The sequence below is a fragment of the Theropithecus gelada genome, chromosome 15 (genome assembly GCF_003255815.1).
Source record: "Theropithecus gelada isolate Dixy chromosome 15, Tgel_1.0, whole genome shotgun sequence".
NCBI classification, from domain to species: Eukaryota; Metazoa; Chordata; class Mammalia; order Primates; family Cercopithecidae; genus Theropithecus; species Theropithecus gelada.
The window spans coordinates 16401924-16407979 of NC_037683.1; the positions used below are offsets into that span (position 1 = coordinate 16401924).

General features: G+C 41.2%; 1 pseudogene; it reads right to left on the bottom strand.

Annotated features, from left to right (window-relative positions):
* Positions 1-203: 203 nt before the first annotated feature.
* On the bottom strand, positions 204-965 carry LOC112607679 (annotated as a pseudogene).
* Positions 966-6056: the final 5091 nt, after the last annotated feature.

The window sequence follows — 6056 nt, forward strand, 5'->3', positions numbered from 1 at the left end:
CATCTCTCCAGGCTGTAGCTCTATCCCTAGCCAGTGGATCCTATTCCAGTCCTGCCACATCAGGCATTCCTCATTTGTTAAACCTGCCTGTAACACTGAGCATTCATCCTGCCTTGGATTTGAGTTTTTCAAGATTGTAATAGAGAAGTTCAATTAGGAAGGCATTCAGAAGAGCCTGGGCTTTTGCTGTGGGGCAGGACTCTTTATTGAGTAGTGCATTTTCTCAAGCCAAAGAGTCTCCACAAAGCCTCTTTCATGTCCCTCTTCCTCAGGCTATAGACAAAAGAGTTCAGCATGGGGGTGACCATTGTGTATACAACGGATGCAATCATTCCAGTATCTGCTAGTAGGAATGAAGGCTGGAAATACACCAGAAACAGGGTTCCATAGAAAAGAGTGATCACTGTCAGGTGACAGCCACAGGTAGAGAAGGCTTTGTGTTTCCCCTCAGCAGAGGAAACTCTGAGGATGGTGTGCATGATGTGGGCATAAGAGACTAGGACACAGATGAGAGGGACAACACCAGAAAGAGTGGCTTCAGTGAACATCATGAAGTGAAAGACCTTGATGTCTGAACAGGCAAGTTTGAGAAGTGGGAAAAGATCACAGAAAAACTGTGGGATGGAATGGGAGGCCCAGAATGAGAATCGAATAATCAGGAGAATGAGTGAGAAAACCTGGAGGTGGGAGCAGAGTCAGGACATGGCCGCCAGCAGCAGGCAGGCTTGGGGATGCATGATCATGTAGTGTAGAGGAAGGCAGATGGCCACGTAGCGATCATACGCCATCACGGCCAGCAGGAAGTTATCTAGCAGGGCTAGTGCCATGAAGAAGTGCATCTGCATGAGGCACCCAGTATAGGAGATGGTGTGATGTTGCGTCTGGATGTTCACCAGCACCTTGGGGACAATGGTGCAGATCAAACAGGTATTGACGAAGGACAGATTTGCCAGGAAGAAGTACATGGGGTGTGGAGACAAGGGTCAGAACCAATGGCTTGAAGGATGAGCAGGTTCCTTAACACAGTGACCAGGTACATGCCCAAGAAGAGCCCAAACAGGAGAGGCTGCTGCTCTGGGTGCTCAGAGAAGTCCAGGAGCAGGAAGTTAGAGATGCTGGTCTCTTTTTATTTTTTTTTCTTTTTTGAGACGAGTCTCTCTCTGTTGCCAGGCTGGAGTGCAGTGGTGTGATCTCAGCTGACTGCAACCTCTGCCTCCCGGATTCAAGCAATTCTCCTGCCTCAGCTTCCGGAGTAGCTGGGACTACAGGTGGATGCCAACATGCCCAGCTAATTTTTGTATTTTTAGTAGAGACGGGGTTTCACCATGTTGGCCAGGCTGGTCTTGATGTCTTGACCTCGTGATCCACCCACCTTAGCCTACCAAAGTGCTGGGATTACAGGTGTGAGCCACTGCGCCCAGCTGAGATGCTGGTTTCATTTCTAATTTCTGTTTAAAGTAGAATAGCTGGAGAAAAATCGTCCTCAAACATAGACTCCAAACATTTACATAACTCTAGGCTGTTTGTTTTCTGTGATCTTCTCAAAGAGCAAAGACATGTATTGGTGTCAGGCACGTAAACCTACATAAAGGCAAGAACCCTGGACAATGATAATACAAGATCTTTTTGGGGGTGATTTTTGCATTTTAGTTATCTAGCAATGTGTCCTGTAGACCTCCTGGATGAGGCTAAACTGGAGATCAGATGGAAAGACATTTCTAAATCTTAGTCTCCCTTCTTCATTCCCCACCCTTTTAAAATAGGAAAGCTATTCTATAGGTTTTTCATAGGTTTCAATTTTACAGTTTTTTCAAATTTGAGTAAAATATCTTGGGAATATGCATTTACTAGAAACTTATGAAGCAGACATGTGTTTTGTGTGTCTATGTGTGTTGGGGGAGAAGGGGTAACAATGTACTCTGGTTACAGCTGAGACTCAGGTATTCTTGGCATATTGGTAGTATCTACCCTCTTGATCTTTTGAAGAACCTTCAGCAGAACTAGTGTGGATAAAATAACTTTATAAACTCACAATAATTTAAAAATAAAAGATCCTGTCATAATTATCAACAGCATTATCAACGTCATCATTCATTAAGAGTGTTGGGTTTGGTGTCTTACAAGACTAGAGGGAAACCCTATCTTTCCTAGCTGTGTAATCCTCTACAACCAACACATTTTCTTATCCTCTTTGAGCTTCCAATTTCCTGATCTGTAAATGATGTACATATTTTGTATTGTTGTAGATAATGAGATCACATATCCAAAGTGCTAATACAGAGTAGGCTTTCAATAAATTGTATAATAGTTATTAGTATTGTTGGTAATAGTAGATAAAATGAAACCTGGAGTTTCTGATGTACTGAAAATGTTAGATGACATGCCTCCCAGCTCTAAACCTCAATTAGCTTTTATATTTTGGGCAAATGATTTTTTTTTCTGAGCTCCATTTTCTTCCTTTTGTAAGCTGTGGACATAAACCTACCATGAGGGGCTGCTGAAAGCATCAAAATTCTGGAATCAGTTGCAGGCTTTTTCAGGCCCTATGATATAAAATCCAACACAAGAGATTCTAATTTGTGCAATTGGATAGTGAACAGGCATTGCCAGCATGTGCTAACGTCATACTCTTGGATATGGTGATCAAACACATTCCCTCTGGGTCTGATAAACTTTCATTGGGCCACCAGCTTATGGGCTGTGACACTGAACAAGTTGCCCAATCTTTCTGGTTTCACTTTCTGCATCTACTTGAAGAGGTAATAACAATGCCTAACTCATAAAGTTGTTGTGAGGATTAAATTAGATAGGGATTGTGCAGAACTAGAACAATGACTAGTTCATATCCAATGCTCATAAAATATTAGCTTTTGTTGATAGTCTTGTTTCTCTTGATAGAGTTAAGAAAATGAGAGCACTTTCTGCAGGTGATCAATTAGTCCTTCGTGTTTGCTCAGAACTTTCCTGCTTTTAAAATAGAAAGTCCCACTTGTGGGGAACCCCTCAGTTCTTGGAAAACTGGAATAACTTGTCACCATATATGTCACTTTTCATGATCACCATCCGTGGGAAGCTGGGGTTTGAAAACAGTTAACTTTAATAAGGAGTTGTAACTGTCATTATCACAATATCATCCTCATGACTTTTGGGTGGTGATGGCTCTGACGTAGTAGTAAAATAATGAAGCAGCCACTTTGGCTTGTACTGACTCAGGTTTGAGTTCCATCTATACCATCTTGGTCAAGTAATTTAACTTTTCAGAGTATCAATTGCAAAATGAACCTAAATAAATCTACCTCAAATGATTCTGAGGCTCTACAAAATACATTTGCTGAAGCTTTATAAAATATCTTTTGTTGATTTTTGGATTTCAGGATTGCAATTAAGAGAATGTGGACTTACATTTCACTGTGGTATATGTCACAATGTATTTATCCATACTAATGTTGATGGACTTTTGGGTTTGTAGTATGATGTTCGCCATTATGTTTTTAAAAAATGTTTAGTATCCAAAGTGGAACTTCTATGCAGATAAAAAGGCATAAGTGATAGTCAAATAAATATGCCTGACCTTTTCAACTGTTTATTTCTTTTTAAAAATATCTTCTCACCAGGCACGGTGGGTCACTCCTGTAATCCTAGCACTTTGGGAGGATCCTCGTGCCAAGGTGGGAGGATCGCTTGAGCTCAGGAGTTCGAGAATAGCCTGGGTGACATAGTGAAACCATGTCTCTACAAAAATACAAAAAAAAGTATCTTCTGCATGCAAGTTGGAGAAAAATTTTGAGACCACAATTTTCTAATGAGAACATCTCCATAACAACTATCATTTATCTTCCTTTGTTCAGTTATTGATATTTTAGCAATAGCCTAAGATTTCTTATTTCAGTAGAAATGACTGGAAAACTGGGATTTTGTAACCCATTTCTTTTATATTAAGTTAAATTAGATTACTTTTATAGGTGAGAGAGTAAAATCACAATAAATAAAACCAGAGCATCATGTTTGTTCCATTTTAATTTCTTCCATAAACATTCCTGTAGTCTTCTGATGTACCTGCTCAAGTTTCTCTGTGGTATGTCACAAGGAGTAGAATTGGTCACTGAGTCATTGATTAGTGGATTAGCTCAGGTGTTCTGAGGACCAAAACGAGACTAGATGTGTGTATTAGTCAGAGTTCTCCAGAGAAACAAGGCCAATAGGATATATCTGTATATCTATATATATAGCTATATAGATAGATACAGAGAAAGCTATTTATTATGAGGGATTGGCTGGTGTGATTACAGAGGCTGAGAATTCCCATGGCTTACCATCTGCAACCTGGAGGCCCAGGAGAGCTGGTAGTGTAGTCATCCAAGCCCAAAGACCTGAGAATCAGGAGACATAATGGTAAAGTCCCAGTTTGAGTCTGAAGACCTGAGAGCCAAGAGTGCTGATGTCCAAAGGCATGAGAAGATGGATATCACAGCTCAAGAATAGAGAGTGAGTTCCTCTTTCCTCTGCCATTTTGTTCTACTTAGGCCCTCAGCAGATTGTGTGATACCCACCCACATTGGTGAGGAGTATCTTATTTACTCTGTCTACTTATTTAAATGCTAATCTCTTCTGGAAAACACCCTCACAAACATAGTCAGAAATAATGTTTTATCAGCTCTCTGGGCATCCCTTAGCCCAGTCAAGTTGACACATAAAATTAACCATCATAGTGGCAAGAGATTTAGTGGAAGAAACCCTTCAGACTCACTCTGAGACCTGTGGCAAAAAAGAGAGAAGGAAGGAGGATTGGGGTAGGAAGAGACTGCAACATTGTACCAGGGGCCAGGAGTGGTGGCTCACGCCTGTAATCCCAGCACTTTGGGAGGCTGAAGTGGGTGTATCACTTGAGGCCAGGAGTTCAAGACCAGTCTGGTCAACATGGCAAAACCTCATCTCTACAAAAAATACAAAAATTAGCTGGGCATAGTGGTGCACGACTGTAGTCCCAGACACTTGGGAGACAGAGACAGAATTGTTTGAATCCGGGAGGTGGGGATTGCGGTAAGCCGAGATCGTGCCACTGCACTCCAGCCCAGGCAACAGAGTGAGACTCTGTCTCAAAACAAACAAACCAAACGAAAACAACAAAAACAAAAAAACAAACCAAAAAAACCCCAAGGTACCAGGAAAAGTTTGATCATTGGAGGATCCTAGAATGAAAGTTATTCATCAGAAGTGTCCTATATTTCTCTGGAAAGGGCCTGTCCTGGTACCTCTGCAATGCCCAGTCATTGGCTAGGAGCAGTCTATATAAACATGGCTTTGGCACAATGATGGTGATGGCCCAGGTGGGGACAGTAGCTGGGGTCATTATGTTTTCATCACAGGAGATCTTAGTGGTATGTTTTCATGGCTACCAGTTTCTACCCTTTGCATAGCACAGATTCAATTCTCCACACATGTATGGTGAATAGATCTTCCATGGTTTCCATGGGCCCCTCTTCCATAGAGGAAACATAGAAGAGGACGATTAGTGGGATGAACTATAGCCCCCTTTGCACAGTTGGTCTTGAGGGTGAAACTTGTACTTATCCTCACTCTTACTCACTCTGCATTCTAAACTCCTAACCCTCAGCTCTCATCTTGGTACATCTGGGGGGCTTATGCACTATTATGATTCAAACCTTTACTCCCAAGAGTATGAGACCTTGATAAGCATACCCTTCTCAGGTTAGGGTTGCTAAGAGTGTCTATTTACAGTTACAATTGTGAAGGGAGTATCAGCAAATGTTCAAGTGGATCAACTGGGTTCTATATGTATTCCTTCCTGTCCTCATTGTATGAAAGCAATCTTACTCTGAGAGGTAGCTTTGGTATTGGAAAATAGTTGCCTAGAATTGATGTCTACCTATCTCCACTGACTGTTTTTCATCTTCTCTAAAAAACTTATTTATTATAAAACCAAATTTATCAGCTTAAGGAGATTTTGGGCTGAGACAATGGGGTTTTCTAAATATACAATCATGTCATCTGCAAACAGGGACAATTTGACTTCTTCTTTTCCTAACTGAATACCC